The 15,762-nt window shown below is 39.3% G+C and overlaps 1 long non-coding RNA gene and 1 other non-coding gene across 2 annotated transcripts; both read right to left on the bottom strand.

Moving 5' to 3' along the window:
• Positions 1 to 427: 427 nt before the first annotated feature.
• On the bottom strand, positions 428 to 14,013 carry LOC110887378. Its single transcript, XR_002563266.2, has 4 exons — positions 13,882 to 14,013; positions 8,095 to 8,097; positions 1,048 to 1,052; positions 428 to 507 (listed from the first exon to the last, which is right to left on the bottom strand). It is a non-coding gene; the product is annotated as an uncharacterized LOC110887378 (long non-coding RNA).
• On the bottom strand, positions 3,611 to 3,716 carry LOC118484521. The gene has a single exon (XR_004873631.1). It is a non-coding gene; the product is annotated as a small nucleolar RNA R71 (small nucleolar RNA).
• Positions 14,014 to 15,762: the final 1,749 nt, after the last annotated feature.

Raw genomic sequence — 15,762 nt, 5'->3', positions numbered from 1 at the left:
ATATTGTACAATTAAAGTTATCTTGTACAAAGCCTATTTATGAAATTGGATAACATACTGATTTGGCTGAAAAACAAATAGTTTACTTAAAGATTTTTACACATAATATATACACTTTGTACGACTTAAAAACAATTAAGAACATTGATTCTAAACGTATTCACTTTTTACTAAACTAATACTGGATTCATTCTACTTGAACATGAATCTCAACATATTCAATACGACCACAAAGAAATAAAATACGAAAAATTCAATAATTTAAATTTTAAACTTGTTATTCAGCAACAATTATCAATTTTCTATCAAACCGTATGAATATAACTAAGAAAATAATGACAATACAAATGGATATTAGTAAACTTAAAATAAAATACATAAAATATTTAATACCTTAACAGTTTGAGCAGATGTTGTAGAACGTTTTCGGCCTTTGCATTGTTTGTTGAAATTATCGACTGTGACGGATCGGTCGACAAAAAGTTTACCTTTTCCCTTTCCTTTAACCTGTTGTGAAAGAATAGAGTTAGCACATGAAATATTTTACATCTTATATGTTTTATAAATTTAAAGCTAAAATTATTCTGCATCATTTTACATATACAAAATGTACTATATTTTGAGAAAAAAAAAGGCTAACATACATCCTAGACTGTCTTTCAATTTGATCTAATAAAGTTGGAGGTTATTTTTCTAATATACTAAAGTTATTAAATTAATTGTACAATGTCATCATTATTTAATTAATATTTGACTGGTAAACCTAGGAAATAAACAATGTAGTTGTTAAACATCTAATACAACTAATATGAGCATTGAAACTATTTCATGTACATTACTTAAAAAGCAAATTGATTAAACAATGTGTTTGTACAAACAAACAAAAAAAACAGCCTATAAAAGTAATGATATAGATGAAACCGTAGGTCTAAAATCAGTACTAATGTTGGTATGGGTTAATTGAAGCTTGAATTCATAAACATGAGTTATAATACGCAGTATCATAACTAAATTAATATAAATATATAATAGTGGTTGTAAACTTACATCTTCTCTTGTTGACGGGTGGTCCATTGGACAACCCTTTACAATGTTAAAAGACAAGTTTATCCCTCATTTATGTGTGTAATTATCTTGAATTAGATAACTACTGTTGTTTATGTCTCAGGTACGGTTTGGCGGCTTAAATTGAGGAAAAGTGCAGCTTTGGAAGGTATAAAGTTGAACGGGATGAGTACGGAGCAAAGGATGAAACAAAGCACAAAATGCAGGTTGTCACCGTAAATTACGGTCCCACCGTAATTTACGGTGGACCTGAAATTGGCCTAGTTCCCACCGTAAAGCAGTTTCAAAGCACCGTAACATGTTTGTGTCCACCGTAATTTACGGTGGAGCCGTAAATTACGGTGGAGCCTGCGATCAATTGTGTAACTGCCATCATTAAGTCTGTTTATGGGTGCCTTTTCACCTATTCTCATCATTGGACGTTTGTAGAACACATTGGGGGCGATTTTGGCTATCTTGGCTTGGTTCTAGACAATTTCTAACATTCAGTTTGTGTTTTCGATTTGTATGAACATTGAATTGCTTGTTATGATGATTCACCAAGCTATGTGTGGCTAAAACTTTCGGCGATCATCTTAGGTGAAGGTTTCTCTTGAAATTTTGTGTGTTTATTTCTGAATTTCTAGAATGATAACTTGTGTTTGCTTGTTTATCATGGTGTATGCATAATTGTCACAGCGTGTTAATTGATAGTGCAATTTCTAGTCTCAATCGTACGTTCTTGGTGCCGTTGGCAATCGAGATATCACGGGAAGGGTTAGGGTTGGTTATTGATTAATTGGTCATCGGGAAACAACCTCGCGTTTATACAATCCGAGTACGTTGTTCCCTTTTATCACTTCAATTATCTATACACGAGTTATGTCTATGTAACTCTTTCTAGTTGGAATTACACACAATTGTTTAAAGAAACTGAATCCTAAGATGGTCATTGTTTTCCTATTCTGTTAAACAACCAATTTTGATTTGCACTTAGTTATTAATTTAGTTTTCCAAAACAACAATCTAAATCAGTGATCTTTATTTTCTGCAAATTAGGTTAATTGTAGTTTAATTGCAAAGCTATATAATCGACATATTTTCCACATACTCCCTGAGTTCGATACCCTCTTACCACTGTCTATAGTTGTTTTTGGGATTAAATTTGCGTGTACCACGACAAGCACGTCAAATTTTGGCGCAGTTTCCGGGGAGTAGTGCGCAACGTGTGTCAGTTTGTTAGTTTTGCTTTGTTATTTTCGGGTTTACACTGGTGTGTTTAGTGTGCAGGTTCTACAGGTGCATGCATACTAGAGGCTCTCACAAAGCGTCACCATTGTCATTTGATCCGGAAATCGAAAGAACGCTAAGGCAAAACAGGGTTTTATTACGAGAAAACCGAATCATTGGTTCACCCACTTCACCAATTACACCAAGAAACATCATGGCCGATTCACAAATTCCACCTACAACGGGTCAAACGACCTCATCATTCATACCTACTTCCACCCAACCATCACCAAACACAACCATACCAAATTCCACTACAATTCCTACTCCACCTCATGACACTACACCAACCAACACCACACAACCCATCACTACCCAAGAAGAGCCAACCATTACCTTTAACCCCTCCACTACTATACCACCATTGTCCCATTTCTTCCCGGGTGCGGGTCCGTCATATTCAAGCCATACCATGGCACCAATTTCGACCATTGTCCATGCTACTTCAACATTTAGACCATCGAACCAAGCGGGTTTTCAATATTCAACCCTTCCATTTGGGCAATCGTTGGGAATTCAAGGAGATGGGTATGATGAAGGATTTGAGGAGTTTGAGGGTTATGATGAAGATGGGTATACTTACGGGGTTATGGTGATCAAGGAGAATTCGGATATGTGCAAAGTCAATCTCAAGGGATGGCAAGTGTCGGTGGAATGCCACAACAACAACAACTCATACCACAACACATTCGGCCAAGACCACAAGGGCCACCAATGCAACATCCTATCCCATTGCAACAAATTCGGCCGCAAAATGTACAACCGCAATTTCAAAGACCACCTCAACGGCCACCGATGCGACAAAAACAGTTTCAACAACCAATTGCACCACAAGGGCAAGTACCAAGGCCAATGGGTCCTATTCCTCCAAGAGGTAGGTTTGGTGTACCAAGGAGACACCTTAGAGAAAATGTGAGGGGCATCGAAGCACATTTTAGGCCGGTAATCACCCAAAACCCTTCACCGGTAGTAATTCCTCACAGTGATCAAGGGAGGACATTTGAAGTGAGGACCAACTCTTTACAAAGTCTACCAAAGTATAAGGGGTTAGCAACGGAGGAGCCTTACTTTCATTTGGAGGCTTATGACTCGATTTGTAACACTCTTGGGAGTCAAGGGTTCTCGGCCGATGATATTAAATTGGTATTATTCCAATTTTCTTTGGAAGATAAGGCGAAAAAATGGTTCTACACTTTGCCTTCGGCATCCATATATACATGGGGGGAGATGCAACAAACCTTCTTGGATGAGTTTTACACCGCCCAAAAGACCAACGACGCAAGAAAGGGGTTGAGAAGCTTCCAACAACAACATGGTGAGATGTTTCACGAGGCATTTGAGCGTTTCAATATGATGATTAAAAATTGCCCTCGCCATGGAATTGAATTATGGGAGTTGATGAATGCCTTTCACGAGGGGTTGAGTGCCGAAGATGCACGTGATTTGATGTCTATTACCGGTGGGACTTTTGGAACAAATTATGAGAACGGTGATTGGGAGTTCTTGGAGAGCATGGCAACTACATCAAAGAGAAAAGCTCAAGCATCAAGGAGAGCACGACCGGCCATTGCCCGACCTCAAGTGCACGCCATAGATGATGGTAATGTTCAAACTACTAACCAGATTTATGATGTTTGTGCTTTGTGTAATGAAATAGGTCATGCGGCTGAAAATTGCCAAGGGATGTTGGAAGGGCAATATGAAGAAGTCCATGTGGTTCAAGGTCAAGGTCAAGGAGGGGGTGGTAGAAATTACAACAACATGAACTCTAATACCTACCACCCCGGGTTGAGGAACCACCCAAGTTTTCGGTATGGGAACCCTTCAAATCAAGCCAACCCGAACTTCCAAGGTAGCCAAGGTAACTTTGGTTCACGCCAACCTTACAATTACCAAGGTGGATACCGAGGCGGGAACAACCAAGGCTATCAAAGACAATATCAAACGGGTCAAGAGCAAGGGGGTCTTCGGGTGGAAACGAGATGATGGAGATGCTAAAGAGCATGCAAATGGAGATGCAAAAATGGAACCAACTCGATGAAGTTCGAATGCAAAAGGATGAGGTTCGCGACAAAAGCATCCAATCACTAACAACCCAAATGGGTCAATTAGCAACCGACGTGGCTGAATTGAAGAAAAACAAGGGTCAACTTCCTAGCGACACTAAGGTAACCCTTCGCATGGTACGTCACGAGGTAATGTTAATGTTCATCATGTTAGTGTTTTAAGAAGTGGGAAAGAGTTTAAAGCCAATTTTTCACCCGAATTGGTTGAGGGGGTAGTTGAGGACATCATGGGTAATGATAGTGATGATGATGTTTCACCGGTAAAACCAAAAGAATTAAATGTTAACAAACCGGGTGTGAGTGAAAATAAAGAACATGAAAATAATGAAAAAGTTGAGGGTGAACCGAGTCAAGTCCCTTTTCCATCGGCTTTACTTGACCCGGGAAAGAAAAACTTTATTGTATCGAGAGGTCCCCAAAAAGAAGAAATGTGGGACATGTTTAAACAAGCTAAAATTAACCTACCACTTCTCGATGCAATAAAACAAGTACCCGCCTATGCCAAATTTTTAAAAGAGCTATGTACGCAAAAAAGGCAAAACAAGAAAAAAGTGCCTAAGCGGGCCGATTTAACCGGACAAGTAAGTGCAGTTTTAAATGGGGAGCTTCCTCCTAAGCTCCAAGATCCGGGTACGCCATTGATTAACATACAAGTTGGTAATTTTCAAATGGCTAAGGCGTTGTTAGATCTTGGAGCCGGGGTGAGCATTTTACCGGGGGGCTTATATGACCAATATGATTTTGGTCCGTTAGCAAGAGTGGAGACAACGGTTGTTTTGGCCGATTTGTCTCATAAGTTACCCCGGGGGATGGTGCAAAATGTAATTGTTAAAATTGATGAATTTTATTACCCGGTTGACTTTCTAGTCTTGGACTACTCATCCGCGGACCCAAAACAACAACAAAATGTAATTTTGGGTCGGCCATTTTTGAGCACCGCACATGCAGTAATCGATTGTAGATTTGGTACAGTCGATATGACTTTTGGGAATAGAAAAATGCGTTTGAATGTTTTTACTAACAATTCTAATGCTAATGGTGTTGATGAGTGTTTCATGGCAGATATAGTTGACGGATGCAACCCGCATGAGTATGAGGAGGATGGTTTGGATGTTTGCCTGTGTGATTTTTCTGAACAGGTACATGCTTATGCACTCCGGGTTGAAGAGGAAAAGCAAGATGCGATGGCGTTGAAAGAAGGTCGACCGCCATGGACCCACCAGTTCGAAGGTCTACCGGCAGAGATTGATTCGGGTACTAATCCATCATTAGAGGAACCGCCAAAGTTGGAGCTTAAAGACTTGCCGAGCCACTTGAAGTATGTATTTTTAGGGGATAATGACACTTTACCGGTCATTATTGCCTCTAATTTGGAGTTGGCACAAGAGCAAGCATTGTTGGAGGTTTTGAAAGAGAACAAGGGAGCTATCGGATGGACGATTGCCGATCTCAGAGGAATTAGTCCATCCATTGTCATGCATAAGATCATTACCACTAAAGATGCAAAGTCGACACGAGAGGCTCAAAGGCGATTGAATCCGAACCTACGGGAGGTAGTTAAAAAAGAGGTAATTAAATAGTTGGATGCGGGAATTATTTATCCGATTTCGGATAGCGCTTGGGTGAGTCCCACCCAAGTTGTGCCTAAGAAGGCCGGCATTCAAGTAGTCAAGGACGAAAGTGGTGAACAAATTGCCACCCGACCGGTTACCGGGTGGCGTGTATGTATTGACTACCGGAAATTGAATGCAGCCACTTCTAAGGATCATTTCCCGCTACCATTCATTGATCAAATTATTGAAAAACTATCGGGTCAAAAATACTACTATTTTTTGGATGGGTATTCGGGTTACAATCAAATAGCAATACACCCGGATGACCAACACAAGACCACTTTCACTTGTCCATATGGCACCTTTGCCTTTAGGCGAATGCCATTTGTCTTGTGCAATGCTCCGGTAACTTTCCAACGATGTATGATGAGTATTTTCTCGGACATGGTTGGAGAGTCGCTCGAAGTATTTATGGATGACTTCTCCATTTTTGGCACTAGTTTTGATGCTTGTCTCAACGAATTACAAAAAGTGTTGAAAAGATGCGTTGAGAAAAACTTAGTGCTAAGTTGGGAGAAAAGTCATTTCATGGTGCAAGAGGGCATTGTGTTGGGTCATGTAATTTCTGAAGGGGGGATGGAGGTGGATAAGGCAAAAATACGGGTAATATCATCTTTGCCACCTCCGAAAAATGTTAAGGGTGTAAGGTCATTCTTGGGACACGCGGGATTTTATAGACGTTTCATAAAGGGTTTTAGTGTTATCACCAAACCCTTATGCAACTTGTTATTAAAAGATGTCCCATTTGATTTTACTAATGAGTGTATGCAAGCTTTCACTGTTTTGAAGGAACACTTGATCAAGGCTCCTATCTTGCAACCACCGGATTGGTCAAAGCTGTTCGAGATAATGTGTGATGCTAGCGACACCACTATTGGTGCAGTTTTGGGTCAACGGGTTGATAGAAAGCCGGTGGTGATTTACTATGCAAGCAAAACTCTATCCGAAGCGCAACTAAATTATACCACAACCGAGAAGGAATTACTAGCGGTGGTGTATGCTTTGGATAAGTTTCGCTCGTATATTTGGGGAAGCAAAGTGGTGGTTTATTCTGATCATAGCGCGGTCCGATATTTGATGGAGAAAAAGGATGCGAAGCCTCGTTTGATTCGGTGGGTATTATTGCTACAAGAGTTTGATTTAGAAATCTGAGACAAAAAGGGAAGCGAGAATGTAGTAGCGGATCATTTATCTCGGATTCCGTTGGAAGGGATCGATGATGTTAGTGAGATCAATGAAAGTTTTCCCGACGAGCAACTTTTAGCCGTTTCCACCTTCGTTGCACCGTGGTATGCTCACTATGTCAACTACTTAGCCACGGGTGCCATCCCAAGTCATTGGACCAAGAAGCGCCGACAACAATTTATGGTTCAAGTGAAGCAATATATTTGGGATGAACCGGATCTCTTCAAGATTGGACCGGATTAAGTTATACGAAGGTGTGTGCCCGAGACAGAAGTGTTGGAAATTTTGACCCATACCCATTCGTCCGCATGTGGGGGTCATTTTAGTGGGCACAAAACAGGCTATCGGGTTCTTTCATGTGGGTTTTATTGGCCCACCATTTTCAAGGATGCATGTGAATTCGCTAGAAATTGCATAAATTGTCAAAAAATGGGAAGTATATCGAAGAGGGATGAGATGCCGTTACAACCAATCTTGGTTGTTGAGATATTTGATGTATGGGGTATAGATTTTATGGGTCCCTTCCCGAATTCGAATGGCTTCCTATACATTTTGGTAGCGGTGGATTATGTCTCGAAGTGGATTGAAGCTGTTGCAACACGAACAAACGACCATTCGGTTGTTTGTAAATTTGTTCAATCCAACATTTTCTCTCGTTTTGGAATTCCGCGGGTCATTATAAGTGATGGTGGTTCGCATTTCAAGAACTTCAACTTTGGGAAACTATTGAAGAGGTATAGCGTGAATCACCGAATTGCCACACCTTACCATCCGCAAACAAGTGGACAAGTCGAAGTGTCCAACCGTCAAATCAAAGAGATTCTCATGAAGACGGTAAGAATGGATAGAAAGGATTGGTCGAGTAAGTTAGACGATGCATTGTGGGCATACCGAACGGCCTACAAAACTCCTATTGGCACAACGCCTTACCGGATGGTGTATGGTAAGGGTTGTCACTTGCCAATGGAGTTAGCGCATAGAGCACATTGGGCAATTAAGACGGTTAACGCGGATTATGACGAGGCGGGGAAGTTGAGGAAGTTGCAATTGAGCGAGATAGAAGAGATTTGGGATGAGGCGTATGAATGTGCATCGGCTTATAAAGATAAACTCAAGAAGGTGCCTGATGCGAAATTGAGAAAGAAAACGTTTGAAGTGGGGCAAAAAGTTTGGTTGTATAACTCAAGATGTTCGCGGGTAAGCTTAAAAGCAAATGGATGGGTCCGTACGTCATTCGGAGAGTTGGAAGGTTTGGTGATGTAGACATCCAAGATGAGCAAACACTTAAGCAACAAACGGTGAACGGTCACCGGTTGAAGCCATACTTGGAGGGAAACGACATCAATAACTTGGAGCTTGACAAAGCGGGCTACATCTTGCGCCCGGTCGATGAGGAACAACCATGAGAGGCCCAGGTTTGGTAGTGTACATAGTAGTGTTTTGTTTTGTTTGTTTTGTATAGTTTGTGCAATTACCGTATTTCCTTGAAATCCGTGTTTGAAACAAGTGTGGGGACGTTCGAGTCACGAATTACTCTAACATTGTGTTGAGGACAACACGGGACTTTTGAGGGGGTAGGGTGATTTTTACACGTTTTTGAAAAAATTTAAAAATATGAAAAAAAAAATCGAAAAACATGAAAATAAAAAAAAATGAACTCAAAACAGCATTTTTCCCAAACCAGAAACACCCAGAAGCCACCGTAATTTACGGTCTCACCGTAATTTACGGTGGAAATGAAAAAAGTTGGGTCTTTACGGCGTTTGGCTACTGGTTTACGGCAGGAATTTTTGTTCAGATTCCACCGTAACTTACGGTCTGACCGTAAGTTACGGTACGCAGAAAAAACTGGTGAGTCGTTTAGGTTCCGCATTTAATATATAAAAAAAAAAACACACAAATCATAACATCTGGTCACGTGAGTTATTCCCCAACCACCCAATTCTTCACTCCATCTATCACCATCCATCTCCATCTCTTTCAAAGACCCACAACTTCTTCTTCTTCTCCAACCTTCAACCCTCCATAACTTCATCAATTCTTGTCCAAACTAAGTGAAATCGGAGTCTATCTTGACTAATTTTTCACGTAGTTTCTGATTTTGACAAGAGATTTACAAGGAAACGCCGTTTTTGGGTCCGAACTTCAAACCCTAGCTTCGAAAATTTTGGGGCTTTTTGAAGTTTTTGCCTCATTTGTGTTTCTTACATCTTCAAACAAGGTATGGAAGTTTAATTGTTGTATTGTGATGATGCATTGTGAAGATTAAGGTTATTGTTGATGTTTGTTCATACCCACTTGCTTGTTCATAGTGTTACTTGTTACTTGTTCTTGAACATGAGTATGGTTGTAGATGTAGGATGGTTAGTAAAGTAGTGAACTTTTGGGGATTTCTACATTGTAGAGACACCATGCCCAAATTTTTGAAAAATTTATACACTTATAGTTCACTAACATCTACAACCGTAGTAACAAGCAAGTGTGGGGATATGTTGGAGAAAAGAGTTTAATTTTGTTTCGTTGGTTGTGTTGTTTACTCTTATGTGTGTAGAAAATGGCACGAACAAAAGAAAAGACCGGAGCTAGTTCATCTTCGTCTTCGAAGGGAAAGGGTAAACAGCCGGAACAACAACCAAGAAAGAGACAATACATGGGTCGAGTGGATGAAAGCGAAAGTGAAAGTGAGGAGGAGATGGAGTTGGACCCGGCTGAAAAGCCAAAATGGAATTCGGGTCCATTAGATGATCAAGCCTAGGAGTGGAAACCGACACTCTACCATGACAACATGAATAAGTTGAAGAACAAGGCTGCTGCATTCATTTGTGAAAGAGAAGTTAATGAGGTCCAATTTGGCCAGTTCGGGGTGTTTGATAAATTTCGCGCCCTAGGTTGGGAGGGGGCGCTTAGTTGTTATGATAAAGACAAAAGCAACCTGTTTATGACCGAAATTCAAGAGTGGATGGCAACTCTTAAGGTTAACCAATATGACAGGCCATCGCAAATGAAGCTAACGGCTAGTGATTATATGATACCGACTCTTGATGACCTCCTGGTTAAACCGGAGAAACATGTTCGATGGAATGATATATTGGCAGCAATATTTTTACCCGGTAAATACAGTGGTATTCTATACCGGAATAATTTAAAAATAGAAGCTAACTTGTTGTTAGCCATATGTGTTCTCAATGTTATTCCACGAAGGGGAGACAAGGAGCAGGTGAGGTTTCCCGAAGTACCCGTTCTTTACTCGCTAATGCATGGGTCTCCGCGTTTTCCGATACGCTATCTGATCATGAACCACTTATGGATCTGCTGGAATAAGTGTGGAAGAGACATCGTCCCGTATTGTTGAATAATTACGGGGTTAATGAAACAACAAAAGGCGATAACATCTGAAGATCGAGGAGCAACAAAAAGGCATCAGCCTTTTACGTTAGACAAGATGGGAAGTGGTTGGACATATACACAATCGGAGCGTTATCACAAGTTAAAGTCGGAAGGGCAAAGGTGGAGGGCACTAAACTTGGGTGCTCGAGATTTGTTACCGGGTGAGCCGGACGAGCCAGAAAGTGATGAAGAAGTAGTTCCAAGTGGAGATGAAGACTATGCGGACGAGCCGCATGGTGGTGAAAATGTTGGTCAAGGGGGTTATGGTAGAGGTTATGGTGGTATGTTTTACGATTATACGCAACAGTCTTATGAGCCGGGTTGGGCTTATAACGGTATAATGCAAGAAGTGATTGAGAATCAACGTCCTCCGGCATCTATTTTTGATACATGGTCGGGGTCGGAGAGGACGTTGTATGATCAAAACACGAGGAATAGTGCAAGTATAGAGCGGTCGTTAAAACATAGCTTTGATCGTCAAGAGTCATGGAACCGCACCTTTGCGTATTCCCAAGAGGTGGAAACGAATAATAGATATCATGACGACCAAGAGAGAAGAATGCACGCTGATTATCATGCCGGGCGGCCGGTGGTTGTGGATCCACAACATGTGGATTATGTGTCTCTACCATCGTATGATGGTAGTGTTTCGTATCCAACCCCGCCGATCCACCACTCACAATGGATTGACCCAAGACAACAAGAAGGAGCACAACAACAACAAGGTGGAAGTAGTAGCGGCTCATTTGCGTTCGGAGAATGGAACGATATGATGTCTTCCCTTTTTGGGCCGCCGGGACCGCGCTACTATTAGTCAGGTTGTGTTTTTTCTTTTGTATAGTTTGTGCATATGTGTATTCTTGTTTTGTTTATGGTTGGGCGGTTGGGTGGTGTAGGATTGTTTTGTTGAGTTTGGGACGGTGCTTGTTGGTGGTGTCATGTGTTTTAAAAAAAAAAGAAGAAAAAACATAAAAAAAATTATAAAATGAAAAAATCCAAAAAGAAGTTTGGGGTTTGAGTGTAGAAGCTTTTTGTGGATGTTGAATGGATTTTAGTGATCAAAGCCTCCTAAAACCATACATTGGGGTCAATGTATCCCAAGTGTGGGGATGGGGGGAATTTTTGAAGATTTTAAAAAAAAAATTCGAGCCAAGCGAAACAATGTGAAAATTTGAACACCCTAGATTAACCCTAAATTGAAGCACCGGCAACCCTTGATACCCTTTCATTCTTGGTGAGAGTTGTAGCCACACTTGTACATAAATAACGATTGTCTTTGATGAGAGTGGCTACGGGTGGGGGTGCATTAGAACTTGTGCTTGAATGCGATTTGAGTCCTTAGTTAGACATGAATGTAGAAAGGATAAGGGCATTTAGGTAGCCTCGTTGGTGTGAGCGAGTGTGGGATTTGGGGGGTTGGACCTCATAAGTTATATATATGAGCATGGTAGTGAGAGGGGCGGGGGTTTGGACATTTAGTTGCCAATTTTGTGCCTAAAAGCCTATTATTTGTTACCCCTAGCTACTTACCTAAATAATTTGCCCAATTTGACCCGGTCTTTTAGTATTAGTAGTAGTAGTTGTAGTAATATGATGTAGACATGTTGATGCTTTATTGCATGGTTGTTTGCTTGAAAAAAAAATTTCAGAAAAATCAGAGAAAAAAAAAAGAGAAAAAGCAATGAAAAAAAAAAAAAAAGAAAGAAAGGATGTTTAGTTGTCTTGTACATAGTAGTTTAGATTGGTAGTTGTTAGTTTGTTTTATTGTGTAATAAAAAGACCGGGTTAAATTTTCGCTACTTCATATATATTCCATTTCCTACCCATACACCTAGCCACGTTACAACCTTGAAAGTCCCTTTGATTTGCATTCATGTTTGACACTTGTTAGGAGAAGGATTGATTTAGGTACAAGCTTATGATTGTGCAGCCGCCCGTTAGCTTTTGTGTGTCTAGCTCATATTGCTAGTGCTTACTTGTAACCGAGAGGAGAGACATAGTGAGGGGTGCATTGGTTGGGTGTTAAAAAGAGGGTTAGTAAAAAGATTGCATGTTTTGCTTGGTTTACATTGATCACTTGTTTAGAAACTGATTTGATGAGTTGCTTGAGACAAGCAACGGTTAAGTGTGGGGATGTGACGGGTGGTCCATTGGACAACCCTTTACAATGTTAAAAGACAAGTTTATCCCTCATTTATGTGTGTAATTATCTTGAATTAGATAACTACTGTTGTTTATGTCTCAGGTACGGTTTGGCGGCTTAAATTGAGGAAAAGTGCATCTTTGGAAGGTTTAAAGTTGAACGGGATGAGTGCGGAGTAAAGGATGAAACAAAGCACAAAATGCAGGTTGTCACCGTAAATTACGGTCCCACCGTAATTTACGGTGGACCTGAAATTGGCCTGGTTCCCACCGTAAAGCAGTTTCAAAGCACCGTAACATGTTTGTGTCCACCGTAATTTACGGTGGAGCCTGCGATCAATTGTGTAACTGCCATCATTAAGTCAGTTTATGGGTGCCTTTTCACCTATTCTCATCATTGGACGTTTGTAGAACACATTGGGGGCGATTTTGGCTATCTTGGCTTGGTTCTAGACAATTTCTAACATTCGGTTTGTGTTTTCGATTTGTATGAACATTGAATTGCTTGTTATGATGATTCACCAAGCTATGTGTGGCTAAAACTTTCGGTGATCATCTTAGGTGCAGGTTTCTCTTGAACTTTTGTGTGTTTATTTCTGAATTTCTAGAATGATAACTTGTGTTTGCTTGTTTATCATGGTGTATGCATAATTGTTTGTAGCGTGTTAATTGATGGTGCAATTTCTAGTCTCAATCGTACGTTCTTGGTGCCGTTGGCAATCGAGATATCACGGGAAGGGTTAGGGTTGGTTATTGATTAATTGGTCATCGGGAAACAACCTCGCGTTTATACAATCTGAGTACTTTGTTCCCTTTTATCACTTCAATTATCTATACACGAGTTATGTCTATGTAACTCTTTCTAGTTGGAATTACACACAATTGTTTAAAGAAACTGAATCCTAAGATGGTCATTGTTTTCCTAATCTGTTAAACAACCAATTTTGATTTGCACTTAGTTATTAATTTAGTTTTCCAAAACAACAATCTAAATCATTGATCTTTATTTTCTGCAAATTAGGTTAATTGTAGTTTAATTGCAAAGCTAAATAATCGACATATTTTCCACATACTCGCTGAGTTCGATACCCTCTTACCACTCTCTATAGTTGTTTTTGGGATTCAATTTGCGTGTACCACGACAAGCACGTCACTTGTCTTGAAACGTAAACCATCACCTACTTTCAACGTCTCTTTAACATGAACCTTCTTCGGTGTACTTGACGTGACTGTTCCTGATGGACTTTTATCAGAAGTGGGCTGGTTATCATCTTCCTCTATGTCCTGCAAATATAATATTTAAAAAAAATTAAAAGAATGATAAAAATGGATACAAAATTTAATACTTAATAGATTCGAACCTTAAAAAGCGCTTTATCATAATCGGCCTTAGAGATCTGAATTACATCATCATCATCATCATCATCATCAGATTCAACCTTCTTGCTCAACCTTATCTCAACCTCGTCTCGATACACGGTTAAGCCAAACATAACATCATTAAGTTTTTCAAAAACCAGTAAATCATCTTCTTGAACGCCAAGATCGTTGCAAAGTTGAGCCCAACCTTGTGAAAATACATAGTTTGAATTAACCTTACTTGTTGACACTGTCCACGGAGAACCCTTATCATTAATTTCATATGAGCCAGCCACTACATTGTCTCCAAAACATTGTTGAACAAAAGAATCTTCAATGATCTACATAATATGAAACATAACACATTGAATGTTGGCTATGTACGTTAGATTATAAAAAAGTGAAAAACATGTTAAAGATAAATTGTAATGAAAATGAAATGAGATTATGTACCGTAAAACCCATTCTTAGATGATGATTAATTGTGAAATAAGATTGACGACATACGCCATTAACATAAGATGAAAGATGGAGACCAAAATGGTTCAATGGAAGAAATGTAAGCAGACAATCCTTTTGAAGTTCAAGCTCTGAAACAACTGTTTCCCAGCCGTCAGTTAAGACTGGCATACCTTTAACTCGTTTCAACATTACGACCCATTTTTTCCCATTTGAGTGATATATACGCAGCTTCCTATCGGCCCAATCGATCGGGACATCCTGTATATATAATAGTGTTAACTATATTTTAGGATTATAAGTTTCAAAAATCAAAATACTAAAAAATATTACTAAAAAAACTGAATTATAGGTAACATATAGAATGCTTACTATACTCAATGATGATGGCTTTAGAAGATACTTTACAAACGAAGTATACATTTTCAAACCTGCAACAACAAAAATGCTAAGATGAATGATTTCAAAAAACAAATAATTTCACATTCTCATACTTTACCGAACAGTAATATATATACAGTATAGAAAAAAAAACACTATAGACAGAACACTGATTGGACTAACAATATTGAAGATTCAAATCATGAAAACACAAACTTATGTGGTTGAATAATCCAAAATTTCTATGACCTTACAGACATTATTATAACTAATTTTAATGATTCTGAAATTTAAAGTTCTTATACCCGTATCTATCAAATTTAAAGTGAATGATTAAATACAGAATCATAACCTAACATTTATGTATAAAGTATACTAGGTATATAAACAAAAGTTGAACATAGGATAACAAAAATAAACTACAATCACTAATTTCTACCAATTAAAGTCTCGATCTTACGGAAAACAACAACATAAACGGTTAAGATTCGAAGTATATCAATGTATAGGTAAAAAATCAAAGATAGAAAGGATTACATCAAAAATTCATCAATAATCTAAAGGAACTTAACGTTGTTACCTACAAATCAAGATGCCAAGCCCTAATTCCGGAGTCGATCAGCTTAATAGAGATGATTCCGGCGATAATCGTAGCAGTAGTTCCGGTCGGCGATTCACTTTAACATTGGGATGATGAAGTTTTGATATGATGGTTGCGTATGGTCAGGACAATAAAACATAATTACAACCGTCATTTGAAATGTTACATAAACATCCCCTATCCTTTGAACATTGATGCCAATACAATGGATTTAACCATAAATTACAACAACACC

The sequence above is a fragment of the Helianthus annuus genome, chromosome 11 (genome assembly GCF_002127325.2).
Source record: "Helianthus annuus cultivar XRQ/B chromosome 11, HanXRQr2.0-SUNRISE, whole genome shotgun sequence".
In the NCBI taxonomy this organism is placed as follows: domain Eukaryota; kingdom Viridiplantae; phylum Streptophyta; class Magnoliopsida; order Asterales; family Asteraceae; genus Helianthus; species Helianthus annuus.
The sequence above is the reverse complement of the archived record's forward strand: the minus strand, read 5'-3'. Positions and strand labels throughout refer to the sequence as shown.